This window comes from Cavia porcellus, unplaced genomic scaffold (assembly GCF_034190915.1).
Source record: "Cavia porcellus strain 051 isolate PalLab524CR breed Dunkin Hartley unplaced genomic scaffold, mCavPor4.1 scaffold_5, whole genome shotgun sequence".
Taxonomy (NCBI): Eukaryota; Metazoa; Chordata; class Mammalia; order Rodentia; family Caviidae; genus Cavia; species Cavia porcellus.
Genome location: NW_026947488.1, coordinates 36,657,182 through 36,673,650, shown reverse-complemented (window position 1 = coordinate 36,673,650; position 16,469 = coordinate 36,657,182).

The following is a 16,469-nucleotide window of genomic DNA, read 5'->3' as shown; positions in this document are numbered from 1 at the left end:
CCCAGTGCAGGAGATAAAGTCTCTGAGGTGCTCATGACTCAGCGTCAAGGTGGATGGTCCTGGAGCTTTCTGCAAAGCTTTCTTGGCCTGTACTCTGAGCCAAGGGAAAACGTCTGCATCCACCTTTGTGGAGGAGCAGTGTCTGCCCCAAACGTGCACAGCCCACCTGGGAGCAGTGCGATGGGGTTTCAGAGTGAACACTTGAACATGGCCACCATACCATACCGTCAAGGGAACCCCACTGGCTGCCCAGTAGGCAGGGCTGCCTTGCCACGGAGATCAGCTCTGTGACATCAAAAATCAGATTCTCCAGCTGTGTCTGAATTTAAGATTGTGTAATGTCTATGCTTCTGTCTTTCAGAGTGGTGTTTGTGAGATTCACCATGCCATCTTGCACAGCAAGAAACCATTCTTTCTTATGGCTATGTAACATCTCACTGTACAACTTAATTAGTTCATTTACAGGCTACTACAAACGGCACTACCTGCTCATATTTGTATCCTTCAGTGAAGGTACAGGCTCGTATTTCTTGGGTATGAAGTGAGATGGAAAACTACAGTGAATGCTTAAATTTTTTAAAAATTTACTAGAGTAAAAACACATTGAATCCTCCCCCGTTGTCCTCCAGCACCCTTGTCCCATGGTTCTTGCCGCTTTCTGCAGCAGATGTCTTTTTTTTTTTTTTTTCTGTACCAAGGATCAAACTCACGACCTCATGCTTTCCAGACAGGTGCTTATGCCACTGAGCTAAATCCCCAGCCCGTTTCCTGATGTCTTTAGTTGCCCTGTTGTGACTGCTTTGATGCTCAGTCAACCCAAAACCTTTCCCCTTCATGGCCATTTTGACTTTGGGGCAACTCCAGAAGTTGCACTGGGCCACTTCTGGTGAGTAAGGCTGATGAGGACAGCATCATATGCCTTTCTGTTTGGTGGCACTCAGTACCGGCATTGACTATATTTCAGCTGGGCGTGGTGGTATGTGCCTGTAATCCCAGCCTTCAGGAGGCTGAGGCAGGAGGATTCCTGGGAGTTCAAGGCCAGCCGAGGCTACAGAGTAAAACCCTGTCCCCCCCACAAAAAAAGAAAACCACTATATTTTTTATCACACCTCATACAGACACTCACAAAAGGGGACTTGCAGAGAGGCTGCAGAAAGTAACAGAAATGGTGAGATAAGTATGCTGGAACTCAGAGGGAGTGTGGAGGGGGGTTAAGGTAATGTGCATTTTACAGTGATTATTTTAAATACACATTGTATTGGTCATTGCTGATCTGTCTCTGGGTGAAACTGCAGGGTGTGCATGTGTGTGTGTCCATGTGAGTGTGCATGCATGTGTATGTGGATGCTCAGTTTCTCGAGATGCTACCAAGCGGGTGCCCGGTGTGGCTGTACCAGCTGTGATCCCAGGAGACACGCAGGAGACTTCCATTTGCTCCATGTCCTCACAGCATTCGTCAGCAGGGCCGTTGTTTTTAGTTTGATCTGAGGAGGGATGGATGTTGTGTTTTTCAGTTTTAATTCACATAAAAGAACACGATCTTCCCCTGTAGAAGTGTGGTGTGCAGTCGTGTGTATTGCACTAATCCCGTGGCAGAGGGGGGTGTCCCTGGCCGGGGCCAGGCAGTAGCCTGGCAGTAAGTGGTAGGGGCCTCACCTGTGAGCACAGAATCTGATGTCACTGCCAATACACAGCTTCCATCACTGCTCCAGCACTCCAGGGTCACATCTGCTCCTTGAGACCCCACTCAAGCTCCCTCTACCCTTCCCCTCCCCCTCCCCCCAGGTTCTCCTCCCACCTTCCCTAGCTCATCAAGGTGATGACCCTGTGGCTTGTCAGGTAGCTATAGCCTCCGACATGCCCTGTGTGCCTGCCCTGGCGCTGGCTGCAGTGGCTGAGCCTCGGGTCCCCTTACCGGGGCCACCTTAGCACACACTGATTCCTTCAGCAGCAGCCGCATGGTGAGAGCCCCGCCAGCCACTTCAGCGCCCATGCTCTGCCCAGAAGGAGTAGGATGGGCTCCCCAGAACTATCCCAGCCACAGAGGTGGCAGCAGCTTTGCTTTGCGGTGAGAAGGTAAGGCTACCACATCAGGAATCTGGGGACGCTGAGGCTGCCAGCTGAAAGGCCCTGTGACCACCTGCTCCAGCCAGGCCCCAACTACCCCCCTGCCATTCTGGCCTCCCGGACCTGCAGAAGCCCCGGAAGTCGTTAAACAAAGGCATCCTGCTCCTCCTAGCTGCATCCAATCCATGCACATTGCAGACCGCTGCTGCTTTGTGTCCCTGTGTGCCGAAGGGCGTCTGTGCCCTGGGGAACCAGGCCAGCACCTACTGTGAACCAGGCAGGTGCTGCTCAAGGCACTGCAGAGAGTCCAGGTCAACTTAGACAGGGTCCCCACCCCTGCCACCACTCCAGCTAGAAGGCCAATAGCAAAACAAACACTCCAACTGTGACTCAGCACTTTAGAGAAAGAACAGAGGATACACTGCTGACCATTGGACTAACTCAGAGGTGGCTGCATCTGGAAAGAGCTATCCAAGGAGGTGACCTTTGGGCTGATTCCTGAATGGTATGAGGAGAAGCAGGCAGAACAGAATGGAAGGACAGAGTGGAAGACCTGGAGGAGGCCAGCTCAGTCCTGCAGGACCTCGAGGGCAAGGAAGAGGTGACACAGTCCCACCGGCAGCTGTGCCAGGAGTGGACAAGCGTAGATGGGGGAAGCTGCTAGGAACCTGCCGGTGGCCCAGGTCAAAATACAGGACAGGCATGGAGAAGATGTGACCAGGAGGGAGCCTCACTGGAGGAGAGCTGCTCACTCATGTGGGTGCTGGGCACAGAAGAATCAAGAAGTCATTGCAGGCTGTGTCCTGGGACCATAAATGCTGCCCTGGGAGACTCTGGCCTTCTATTATATTTCTCTAAAAACATGGATGTTTGTTTGTTGATGATTTGAGACAGAGTCTTGCTGTGTAGCCCAGGCTGGCCTCAAACTGGTGGCAATCCTCCTGTATCAGCCTCCCTAGTGCTGGGATGATAGGCTGAGACAGGAGGATTTCTGGGAGTTCAAGGCCAGCCTGGTCTACAAAGTGAGTTCAAGGCCAGCCTGAACTACATAGTGACCCTGTCTCAAACAAACAAATACAAACAAAAGGTAAAGCTTGTAGGCTGTCACTATGCTTGCCCCAGTGGCAACATCTTACCAAGCCAGAGAGGACTATCACAGCCAGGATATCAACAGGGCCCTTCTTCACCCCAGGGTCTCCAGAGGCCCTGGGACAGCCTACCCCTCTTCCTGCCCATCCCCTCCCTGCCTTGACCCCTGATGGAGAACCACTGGTCTCTTTGCCACTTGCACATTTTTGTCATTTCGAGAGTGTCACCTACACAGAATCCTAGAGGGTGTGACTTCTGGGAGCGGGTGGTGGTTTCCTGGTGCTGCCTGCAGCTGCACATCGCAGTCGCCTGTTTCTTCATACCCTGGCCTGATGTGCCATCTCTTTAACCACACATCCCCGCAGGCCACTGCCACCTTGCCAGCACGCATGACGCTGCTGCGCCCATGTGTGCGAGGGTTTTCATTTCCCCAGGGTAAATGCGCAAGGTTGCAGTTGCTGGCTTGTGGGGAGCTGTGGTTGCATGTTTACTGTAGAAAGGAAACCCGCTTTGCTGTTTCCCCGAGTGGCCTCACCACGTCACAGCACAGCCACGAGCAAGCGCTCCCCGTTTCTTCCCCCGTCACCAGCTCCCATCATTGTGTCATCAGAGAGGTGTGTGAAAGACAGAGCCCTTCCTCCCAGGGGCTTTCACCTGCATTTCCTGAATGACTGGAGATGGCGTCCTTTCCTGTCCTCCTCTGCCGTCCCTATCTCCTCCCTGGGTAAAAGTCTGCTCAGTTCTGAGCTCCGTCTTTGGAACAGGAAAACCACATGTGTAATCCTAACATCTATGCCCGCTGCGCATCTTCCCCTCTTCTGCCAGCCCGGGCTGCTGCCACACTGTTTCTGTAGGCTTTAGGGTTCACTGTAGGACCTCAGAGTGCTGTGTCCAAGGGCCTAAGCCACCCAGGGATCAGCGGGGATGGCCGGGGGAAAGGAGGGAGCAGGACTTGGTGCTGGCCCTGGACAGGGCTGTGGATGGGCCACACCCTCCCTCTCCAGTGAGTGAGCAGGGCACACACCTCCTCTGTCTCCCAAGGATCCCTTCCCCATGCCAGACCTCTCAAAGGCGCATCCAGCACCCCCCCCCAAGCCAACCCCACCAGGGTGCACATAGTAGGTGCTCCGTAATATTCAGGATCAACTGGAGTTTTTGATGTGCCCATGAGGAAAATCCAGTTAGGGCCAGAGAGGATCCACTGGAGAGGGTTGTATGTGTGATCTTGTAGGTCAACATGTGGAGGCGGCAGTGAACCCATAGCTCAGCCCATCTCATCGGCATCTCTGCCCATCCACTGCCAGCCTCTGGGGTCACAAAGTACAGCATCCACGCTGTGGGGAGCATAGCTGCCACCAGGCCTGGCACCACCCTAGAAGAGTGGCTCGCCCTCAGCCCCAGGGCCTGTATCTCAGGTGGTGCAACAGTGGCTGCACCTGGGACTTGAGGACAAGTCCCGGGCTCCATGGTTGGTACTGACCAGCAGAGGCAGTGGGCCCAGGTGGGCAGCTGGTAGGCCCAGCTGCAGACACCCCTCCAAGATGACAGCCATGCAGAAGTCTCCAGTGAGACCATCACAGGGCACATGTCCTTCCCTCGGTGGGGGTCCCTCCCTAGCTGGCCCCCAACACCCCAAACTTCAAAGGGCCACTCAAGTCCTTCCTAGGGGCTCACGCTGCCTCCTTCTAGGTGCCTGGGTATCTCTGACTTCAATCATGAGTTCCCATGTCACAATCTAGATTTCTTCCTGGCTCTCTTATTGTGTGTGTGTGTGAGTTGTATGTGCATGTGTGAGTGTGTGCATGTGAGTTGTGTGTGTGTGACAGAGTGTGTGTGTGTGCATCTGACAGGCTTCCTTCCACATGTTAATTCAGAGATTAACTCCCCGGTCCTGGGCCCCCCATCTCTCTCCATTAAGTCAGGAAGATGCAGGAAGAACAATGGAGAAAAATCATCCCGGTTTCTACAGCTTCCCTTCCAGTCTTGTGCCCTTAGTGGGGGGTGGTCACAAGGGATGATGGGAAATGTAGTTTCTGGTAGACATCTGCTTGATAGTGTCCACTAGGAAGCTTTCTTTTTAAAATTTTTTGTCTTTTTGAGACAGAGTTTCACTATACAGCTCAGGCTGGCCTTGAACTCACTTTGTAGCCCAGGCTGGTCTCGAACTTACAGCAATCCTCCTGCCTCAGCTTCCCAAATGCTGGGATCACAAGTGTTTGGCACATTGACTTTATACTCTGTATTGTAATTTGTTGGTGCTATACCAACAAAAGATGCCTGAAACTAGGAATTTTGTGAAGAATAGAAGATTATTTGGTTACTGTTCTGGCTGGGAAATGAGTGGTGGATTCCCAGTGCCCCCTCTCAGGTCAATATCCCAAGGACTTTACTCCCACTAGGCCCCACCTTGTAAACACGCCCCCTCCCCAATAGTGCTGAAGACCAAGCCTTGGACACACAGCCTTAAGGAACTCTACACACCCAAACCACAGCAGTCACCAACACCACCCGAAGGGCCCCCCATGACCACATGAAACACGGATCACCCCACCCTCACCTCCAGATCCCCTCAGCACACAACCTGTGGGACACAAGATCTGGGGGGGTGTATTCAACTGTGCTGCCACACAGGAGCACATTGTGCTGGACTTCTGGCCATGTGTCACCTCCTGCCTGCAAAGCCATTCGATGGGCTCCTCATTGTCCTCCGCTCCCACCTTGTGACCCATCTGTCTCTTGGTTTCATGTTACCTCCCCCACACAACCCCACCCTGGGCCTGGAGGACCTCAGCAGTGCCGTGAGGGGCCAGGGCCTGTGTCCTCCCGAGGCCTCTCCTCTGCCCACGTGGTCAACTGGGCCTCCCCATATCTTCCCCTTCCAGTTGGTTTGAGTCAAGCCCCACAAGTTCTTCAGACTGAAGCGGCACCTCTCAGTTCGGTGCAGACAGCACTGCCCTTGTGCGGAGGTGTAGATCCATCCCCAGAGCTGTGCAGTTCCAGTTCACCATGCCTGGGTTCGGTGCCTCTGTCCTTTCGAGTTCCTCCTTGGTCCCCATGTCTGTTCTTCTCCTCTGAGTTCCTGTCAAACCATTTCTCTCCATTTTCATCTTTGTCTCTGTCCCCATCTCTGTCTCTCTGACTCTGTCTCTGTCTCTGTCTCTGTCTCTGGCTCTGTCTCTGTCTCTGTCTCTGGCTCTGGCTCTGCCTCTGTCTCTGGCTCTGATTCTGACTCTGTCTTCCCCATCTCTGCCTCATCTACTGTCTCACACATGTAGGACAGGTTGGGGAGCAGCTCTGACATTCTGGGAGCCCCTCATATCCACATCCAGTTGAGCACAGCACCCAGGAAGGCGCAGGGCCCCCATCCCCATGCCATGACCCCCTCCTCCTTGCCTCCTTGCTGGGGCAGGGGTAGTGGCTGGGGACAGCACTGGGGAGTTAGGGAGGGAAGGATGTGGTCCCCTGGAACCAGGCTCCTCTCTGAAGCTCTGGGGTGAAAGGCAGCTTCCTTAAACATGAAAGCAAGACTGTTTCCTGAACCAGCCATGTGCCTTCTACCCCAAAAGACCCCAAAGCCTTAGTAAAACCCAGACTGCCCCTTCCCCAGAGACACAACCCAAGTTCCGTGAGTTCATGGAAGCTGACAGCCTCCTGCTTTCACTTCACTTCCCATAGGCACCTGGGCCCACCCTACCGAACTGGGCCACCGAGGAAAGGCAGTGGCAGAAGGGTATGTGGTCAGCACCACCGGCCACGCCAGAGGTCATGCGGACCCCATCGGCAGAATCAGGACGGACGAGTGGAGCCACTCAGCCAGGCAGGAGCTGGAGAAGAAGATTGTCCAATCCACCATGTGGATTCCCCAGCCTCAGACTAAACACCTGCCATTGCCCGAGGCATCGAGTGTGGAAGGTGGCCACGTGGAGCACGTGCTAGACTGTCCTGTGTGTAAAGGGCACAAGGCACAGAAGCCTCTGCTGCCTAACACCATCTCGCAGCTGCTCGATGGGCTCAGGCAGGAGAGGGTGTGAGAGGCCCCTCGTGGCCAGGACCCAGGTGTCCGTCACCTGCCTGTGCCCAGCCTGTGAGCATGCGCCAGGCCACATAACCTGGGCAGCGCCCATGTCCGTGTGGTATCACACTCGAACCACCCAAGGACAAAGGCACAGACGAGGCTCTGTGGTGGTTCTAGGTGGGAAGGGGTGGCATCTCCACTTCGCTCCCTACCTCCTCGGGGACCCTCAGGGTTGAGGCAGCTGTCAGAGTTGCCCCCCAACCGCAGCTGCCCCAGGGGAACCATCCAGCATATCTGACAGACAGCACTGGCATCAGCTTTCTGTTTCCGTAACAAAACCTGAGATAAAACAGTGAGGTCCAGACCGGGGAGGCTTCAGTCCACAGCCCAGCAACCCTGGTGCTCCGGATGCTGGCATTTGATCCACTCATGGAGGAAAATGATAACTTACAACATCCTTGACCCCCACAAATTTCACTACAGAAACCACACACAAAATCAGTGCATGCCGATCCTCGCCCAGTTCAGCTGCTGTCAGCAAGCTGGTTCACCTCCCCCTGACCCTCTTTGGCTCCTGCGTTGCTTGGAAGGAGTCCCAAACCTCGGCCATGTCCTCTGCAAAGATATCCTTGGAAGCAGGAGCATTTCCTGCAATGGATGCTTAAACTGATTGCACTTTTAACAAAGCCATGAACCAAGAATGGTCGGCCACTCCAGTGTCACCGGGGTGGAAGAGGTGTCCTGGCAGGCAGTAAGGTCTGTCAGTGCCACGGGTGTCACAGTGTATTACTGCTTTCCCCACTGACTGTGAGGTCCCCTCATCATTATTCTCAACCAGAGAACTGCACTGGGGGACATTGGAGTCTCAGTCTCACAAGCTCAGATACAGGTGCTCTCCGATATGCACCAAGGTGACAGTCAGAAAAACCCATCAAGTGTCAAAAATATGAGAAACAGGCAATTGGTGTCATCCTGGGGACCGGCCCACGTTTATGCTGAGCCCCACTGCCCTGCAGAGGTCAGTGGTTTCCCCTTGTGACCGTGTAGCCACCAGGAGGAACACATGGAGTACCCATGTCACTAGGTCAGGAAAAGGTCACAACTCCCAGCCCAGCTCCAGCCTGTGGGTTGGGGCCACCTGCACTTGGGTGTGGGTCCGGTCCACGCTCAGGACTTCTCCTGGGTGGGTGAGGACGGGGGTAACTGTAGTCCCATGGCCAGCATGCCTGGAGGTAGTAGGACCCTGGAGCACTCTGGTCACCACCTGGACTTTGCAGTTACATCCAGGAGCTCTGCTGTTGTTTTTGGCTCTCTCATCATTGAGAAAATATGGGTTCCACCTGTCTTCACCTCCACTGGGAGGTTTTCCATCAAATCCCACAGAAGCCTCCTGCAGGTTCTCTGCCCAGCTTCTCCTGGGGTGGCCAGGCTTTCAGCCAGTGCAGGGCGGTGATGGGTCAGGTCCCAGGCTTCCTTGCTCTGGAGTGGGCAGCATGTGGAACATCTGCCCTGCGTCCCCCAGCTCCTTGTGGTGCTCCTAGGAATCGCCTCCGATGACCTCCTTGACCTCTATTCCCATGAGCCCCCCAGAAGAGGCAGCCCCCAGGCCCATCCCGGAGCTCACAACTGGGTCTTTCTGGGCAGGGCTCTGCCGCTAGCAGGCGCTCTGAGAGGCTGCCATTGCCCGGGTGGCTCAGAGATCAAAGCAGCCTGGCCTCTGGAAGCGCGGTCACAAAGCTGTCATTTGGGGAGCAGACAGCTGTCATTTCAGGGAGCTTTCAGAGCTGTGTGCCGCTCTGCCAGGGTCATGGTGCTGTCCACACCCATAGTAAATGACTGCTGTTTGCCCTCCTGCTCGCTCCGGGCCACACTACAGGGCTCACTCTGAATATGGCATGCAAGCTCAGACCCTGGGGCCATCCTGGGGAGGAGGAGGAGGAGGAGGAGGAGGAGGAAGAGGAGGAGGAGGAGGAGGAGGAGGAGGAGGAAGAGGAGGAGAAGTGCAACAATGCCCTTCATGGAGAATCTGTGGAGAAAACCCAGCCAAGACTTCGGCCAGAGCTACTGAGAGCCACCAGAGCCACTGGAACCTCCGCTCCTGTCCCCACCCTAGGAGGAGCCACAAAGAGTCCCTCGGGCTTTGAGGTTCGGCTTTCCTGGCTCCTGGGGCAGGAGCAACAGAATTCAGTCACAGCCCAGCCCGGAGTCTGTGCCAGGGAACATTCGCCCAGGAAACTGCATTCCCCCCGGGTGGGCACTACACCTCCTTCCACCCCACTCCCTTCCTCACTCCCTCTTTCCCTCTCCTCCTGTTCCCTCTTCCTCCCCTCCTTCCCTGCTTCCTTCCTTCCTTCCAGCTGGGTGTGCAGCACTGAATTGCTGATTTCCATCTGTATGGCCCTGGTGACGTTACAGTGACCATCTCTCTGTGCCTCTGCCAAGCACGTATGTATCTTCATTGGAAAATACTGATGGCTGTCTCGCTTTAGATCCAACCTTTTAAAATTCAGGCCTCCGTCTTTTGCCACTGAGCTGCGGGGTCCTTTCTGCCCCTGGCCCTGACCCTCCTCAGACCCATGGTTCACAAGCTGGTCACACATTTCTGGTGTCCTTCCACTTCCAAGCTAGTGTCCAGCATTGTACAGAAGTACACAGCCGTGCTTGCATCCAGTTAATCTAGCTTTTTCCCTTTTGCATGGGTTCTGGTATCACAGCTGAGGTTTGTGGTCATGGCTGAGGTCCTGAAAGCTCCCCCGTCCCACCCCACCCCCGTGTTTCTCCGGATGCCTGACTGCATGTTCGCATGGGTGAAGGCTTCGTGCGTGGGAGGAGACAGAGATGGGACTTCAGGCCAGAGCCCGTGGGATGAACATCCTGTTTGACTGCACTGACCTCTGGAGAGAAGCCGCATAAGTGTATTTTACAGATAGGGAAACTGAGGCTTAAAAGGTGAGACACTGCCCAAGCCGCACCAGAACCAGGGTTTGACCTCAGACTTCCTGGGCCGAAGCTGCTTCTGTTGAGCTGCTTGGGCAGTGCTCCTGTTGCCAGCCGCCTCCCCTGACCTTGGGGTGCCCTTGCTGTGGCAGAAGGTCCCCCTGTGTCATCAGCTTTCCTTCCCAGCTAGAACCCAGTGCCAGGAGAGAAGTCCATGCATAAGTGCAACCCAAGGGTGACTCCTCCAGGGATGATGTCGTCCCACCACCCTGAGGTGACTCCTGGGCATCCGCAGTGTCACAGATCTCCTCCTCCCTGCTCCCTCGCCCACCATACCCAGCCTCTGTGCCTATGTCCTCCCTCCCGGAACCCAGGTCACCTGTCCTGGTGCCCTACTCCCAGGCCAGTCCACACCCAGCCCCTACACTTGCCGTCCCCATGTCCCAACCCAGGGCCAGGACAAGTGACTAAGACCACAGCTCTGAGTGTTTCCACAAGACAGGAGAGAAAACCACTTCCTTTCGCACTGCAGCTGCTCAAACTAAAACAAGAATCCTGCTTCGAGGCCCCGGAGGAGCACGAGCTGGGGCTCAGCCTGATCAGCTGGGTGATTGGTGAGCCCCGGCTCCAAACAGCAACAGAAAGGGAAAGAAGAGGACTGGATGGGGGACTCAGAGCACAGAGTACAGGCCCTGAGTTCCATGTCCAGGGCCACAAAAGAGAAGTAAAGAAGTAAAGGAACCAGGCTGGAGGGGTTCTTCCTCCAAGACCCCAAGTCTCAGCTCTGGGCACCCAGGCGCCCTGACCACCCATCCCGGTTCTCCCAGCTCAGAGGCGCTGAGAAGGACAGAGGCCGCAGGTGCCCAGTCTCCACTCCAGAGCATCTTCAATTCGATTTCCCACAGAGGGAAGAGCTTCCTGCCCATGGGCTCAGCCTTGTCTGAGTCCGGCTGAAACTGTCCCACAGCTCCCTCTGCTAGCCCGGGATGCGCTGAGCCCAGCCTGAAGCTCCTCTCTCTGGGTCCCCGCAGAGTAGACCCTGCTGGTTCTCCAGGCTGCCCAACCTGCACAGTTGGGGTACAGTGCTGGGTAGGCTAGGTGAAAAGCTGTGCCCAGTGTGCGACATGGGGTGACCCACTGGAGCCCTTGGCCAGGCTGACAGAGTGGGAGGTGGGGTGGAGCACTCAGAATCCTCACATCTAGCAACTGCGACTTTGTAAACATTTTGCAGAGGATGGAACCCAAGGCCTTCACAGGGGCCTCTCCCAGCCCCTTTTTATTTTATTTTTTATTTTGAGCCAGGGTCTTGCTAAATTGGCCAGGATGAGCTCAAGCTTGTGATCCTCCTGTCTCAGCTTCCCAGGGTATTAAGATCACAGGCAGGCACCCCCCTGCCCAGCTGCAACTTTGACTTTTCATGCCTTCTCTTAAAACACAGTCCAGGCCTTGACCTCTTCCCATGTCCCAACCCCTCTCCCTCACCCAGGGAAGGTGCAGAGCAGCAACCTTTCACCACTGTCACCCTGCCTCCCAGAAGCACCGTATTCCCTGGTTCCCGTCCCCAGCACTACATGGGCCCCTTGTGGAGTTCAAGAGATGTTTGTTAATGCTCTAAAAGATTCAGAAACAGGTGTCCTAAGTCAGTGATCCCAACTGGATTGGTCTGGTGGGGACTCAAGGCATGGAATGTTGAATCCCGTGTGCTGGCTGCAGGGATCTTGGGGACAAAGATAGGGGCCCCTGCCCTAAACAGAGATTCTGGCCCAATGGGCCTGCATGGGCTGAGTCAGGAGACAGGATCCCCGTCTTCCTCAAGGGGGGACACAGAGATGAGAGGGCGGGGTGGCCAGTGAAATTGTAGAGGGGCAGCAGTGAAGGGAGACCCAGGGGTCCCCTCTGCCATTTGTCACCACCTTTTGTGAGTCTCAAAAATAGCCCCCAGGGGCCAGGTGTGGTGGTCACGCCTATAATCCTAGCACTCAGGAGGCTGAGGCAAGAGAATCACCATAAATTCAAGGCCAGTTTGAGCTACATAGTGAGTTCAAGGCCAGCCTGAACTACATAGCAAGACGCTGTCTCAAAAAAACAAAAACCAAAAAACCCAACAGTCCCCAGCCACGTCCTCGCCCTTGCTTCAGTCTTCCCATGAATTTCTCGACGGCAGAAATGAAGTTCGGGCTCTGCACTGGTGTGATGGATGCCCCGCAGGGGTCATGGGACCATGTCTGGAGGGAGGCGGTGCCTACCACAAGCTTTTGCCGCCAGCACTCAAGTATGAGGTGGATGCTGCAGCCAAGTATGGTGCACATCTGTAATCAGCACCAAGGAAGGCTGAGAATGGAGGGTCTCACATGGAAGCTTAGCCTGGGCAACTTAATGAGTTAATGGTACTGTGTCTCAGAATTGAACAGAAAGATGTAGCCAGTGCAAAGGCCCTGGGTTTGCTCCCCAGTACTCTCAGAAAAAAGGAGCCACTACAGCAGGTGCATTGCCCATAGATTCTGCCTTAGGGTGACTTCTTAAGGAGTGGCCTCAAGGGAAGGGAAGGTGCAGAAGGCACAGTTTCCACTGTACGGGCTGGGTGGCTGAAGTGGCCACACCTGCCACATCAGCCCAGCCTGAGCCCCAGCCCCACCCAGCTGTAACGGTGTCACCTTGTATGGAAAAGGGCCTTGGCAGATGTGTGGGGATTAAGGATGGGTGACAGGGCTGATCCTGGATTACTGGGGATCCCTGGGCCCATGGAGGGGGGCAGGGGCTGGAGGCAGGGTCCCTGGGAAGACCAGATGAACAGTTCTCCCCCAGGCTGCAGGAGCAGCACTGCCCTGCAAGCCTTGTGTCAGCCCTGTCCAGATGCCTGGGCTTGGGGACAGGGACAGTGAGCCCATGTTAGGTCACCGAGTACAGGGTGGGTCCTGGGGCAATAACAGAGTGGGGCTCTGGAGCAGAGCTGGGAGCAGGCAGTGCAGGGAGAGGGCGCCTTGCCTGTCTCTGGATACCCCTGGACACCCCATCCCCAGGGCGCACTAAGGCCAACACTTCCTGCCCCACCTGTTCGGCCTCTGTCTCACACAGAGCTGGCTTTTCCAAAGCCATTGTCCTCACCGTTTTCTGCCTGTGCTGGACCAGAATGGGGCAGCATGCACACTGGCCTCACTCTGCATCTCAATGGCGAGATGCCAGCGTGCCACCCAGGCTGCAGCACAGATAGATGCAGCCAGCTGGGGAGGTACAGATGGCAACGGTCATGGTCGTGCAGCTTGGGATCCTGGGGCTGAGAAGGCCGAGGGTGTGGCTTTGCATCTATGCCACTTTGACGTGGTGGAAGGGGACAGAAAAACAAAACCAAATGTCATCTTCTACTGAGAACTCACTTCCGTGATGATGTCACGCCTATTGAGGCTGCTGGGTGGCAAAGTTCAATATCAACCAGTGTTCGGGTGGGGACACTGGAGCCAGAGCTCTGTCCAAACCCTAAAGTGACCTGTATGTTTGTCAGCTGGGCCCATCCTGCTCCAAGGTGCAAGGTCTGGATGAGGGCCCAGTAGACCCTGTGGCAGGACGACCTCCTGAAACCCTTGCCGGCTTCTGTCCTCCTGCCCAGCATCCAGGGCCCAAGGCAGCCCCAGACTTTGCCAGGGACCCCATCGGGCCCACAAGGGAGAGAAGTAGGTGTGGTGCTCAGGACAGCCAGGATCACGGCAGCAACAGGGTGGAGCCATGGACAGGAACTGGATCCAGAAGCATAGCAATAGCAGCTTCCAGGCAGTGGTTATGGCAATGACTGTGTAATGTCACACTGCTCCAATGTCCAGGTGGCAGTGCCTTGAGATGGGGAGAAACAGGTATCCTTGTCAAGAAAATAGTATAAGGCCCAAGCCTGCCCTGCTCATGCTGCAATGCCAGCAGGCCTCCCCACACCATGGCGCTCTTGGAGAACAGAGCCACAGGGCGGCTTGGTCCCCACGGCAGACATAGAACCTCTAAATTTGAGAATTGCCACTCTGGGAGGCACCCAAGACTTTTCAGAGCCCGCAGTCAAACCCCTGCACCTGTGCCCCTCCCCAACACCTTCAATGCTCCTTTCCAACTGGTTCTCCCCTCACCAGCCTGACTCAGAAGCCCAAAGCCCTGGGGACAGTGTGCTCAGCACACAGGACCTCAGGGACAAAGAAGACTCACATGGGACCTAAAAGACAAGAGGGATTTATATCAGGAAGCGAAAAGCTTTTCTATGAAGGACCTGAATGTAAATATCACCTCCCCTCCCCGGTAAGCAGTGGCGGTGGGGCAGACTGCAGGCCCTGCAGGGGGAGAACCACCAGTGTCTTCCAAGATCCACGCCATGATGGAATTTAGGAAGCTGGGAAACCAAGCAACCAGCCTGCCTCCCTGCTAAGCAATAGTGAACCTACTGGTGCACGGCCTAGAGTCAAACATCCCACTTCTCCTACCCTGCTTCTTCTGTCCCCCTCCCCTACCGTTAGCAAATGGGAACCAGAAATCTGAGCATCTCCTGGGAGGTTGACCATAGCAAATAAGGGGGATTTCCTTCTACCATCTCTTTGAAGGCAAATATTTTTATTTCTGTTTTGCTCTATTCTGATTAATGGTACTGCTCTATTCAATATTCTGTTTTGATAAGTTCTATAATGTTCTGTATTTTATTTTATTTTGTTTTTATTTTTTATTGGTACCGGGGATCGAACTCACGACCGCCTGCTTGCAAGGCAGGTTCTTATGCTGCTGAGCTAAATCTCCAGCCCCTTATTTCATTTTATTTTGATATACGTTATTGAAAGAACAACTATTGTAAAGATAACGAAATATACTGTGATACCTATTATTGTTATCCCGGTAACCTGCTGTGAAGTTCTGTACCAGTTTCACTGTACAATCTTAGTTGGCTTTATTCTGTCTTGTTCTGTTGTATTTTACTACTTTCAAAATAAAATTTAAAAAAAATAAAATAAATATCTTGAATTTGCAAGCCAAACAATCTCAATCACCCAACTCCACCACAGCATCACAGAAGCAACCACCAAGGATACTGTGTTCCAAAGCAACTATTGACCCCGACAAGTAGAGGGCCGGATTTCCCCACAGGTGCAATTTGTGGGCTCTGGATTTACATATTCACAAATCCAGACTTCTTGGAAGATGGCAGAGTGGTGAGTAGCAGAGAAAGAGCCTCTCTAAGAGGTGGTGTGCAGATGCTGGAATACAGCAATGTGAGGAGGAAAGTGGGTCTCCAGGACTCAGCAAGGACTGAAACCCACAGGGAGCGCGAAGAGAGACTTCAACAAAGAAGCAGGAGATGCAAGTGGTGCCGTCTCCCTTATCCCCGACTCACTGCATGGAAGGGGCAGCTCGACTCACAGTGACCACTGGCAATCCCAGAGGCCTCCACAGAGAAACACAGCAGTGGAACAGAGCAGAGAACACAGCAGACTGCGGTGCTGGTGAGTCATGCAGGTTCAGACGTCCTGCAGGAGAGGGCGACTGGCTGGGAGCCATCTCAGAGAGGGACCATCTGAGCTTGGGACTCAACGCAGTTGCAGGCTGGCCTTAAACTCAAGAGACCCTCCTGCCTCGGCCTCCTGAGTACCGAGATCACAGGCATGCACCACCACATCTGGCTGTTTCTAGTTTTTTCATCATACTTGTTCATTCTGTTCTTGCTTTTATTTCTTCCTCCTCTTTTTCTCTCCTGTCTTCTCTACAGTTTCCCACTATAATCTTCCTTCATTCTCTGCCTTGTTTCTAATCTCTTCCTCTTCTATTTCTCTATCGTTCTGCCTAACCACTTTAAAATGTTCTCCCCTAGGGGTAAAATCGCTATACTGAGGGCAGAAAACCACTTATAATTTTTTGGTTTGTTTTAGATTTTGTTATACAACCACAAATCTAGTTCATACGGCTAAAGGTGGCCAATTAAGTTACCACAGTTTGTCATTTCCTAGGCTGTGCTTTATGCTACCATTACTGCTGATCATACTATTTTAGCCAAGGTGACATAACGGTTCTAATCAGTTGTTCCTCTGGTATGCCAAGACTGAGATTGCCCAAGGTTAACAAAAAATACTACAGGCCAGTGCCAAACACCAGAGACTGGGCTGAGAGGGCAGCAGCTTCTTGCCCCAATAAATTGAAGAGGCGTGATCTTGAAACAGACTCAAAACCCAAAAGCCAGCTACACTGGAAGACATCCCCAGGGAAGCAGTCATTTCCTCAGAGTTGTAAATACTAGCCATAAAGTTACTTGCCATAAGAAATTTACAAGCATCAACCTGGGAATTAAACTGAAAAAGAAAACAAGAAATTGAGAAGACACTTAAGTGAGTTGCAGCCATAAACTTCC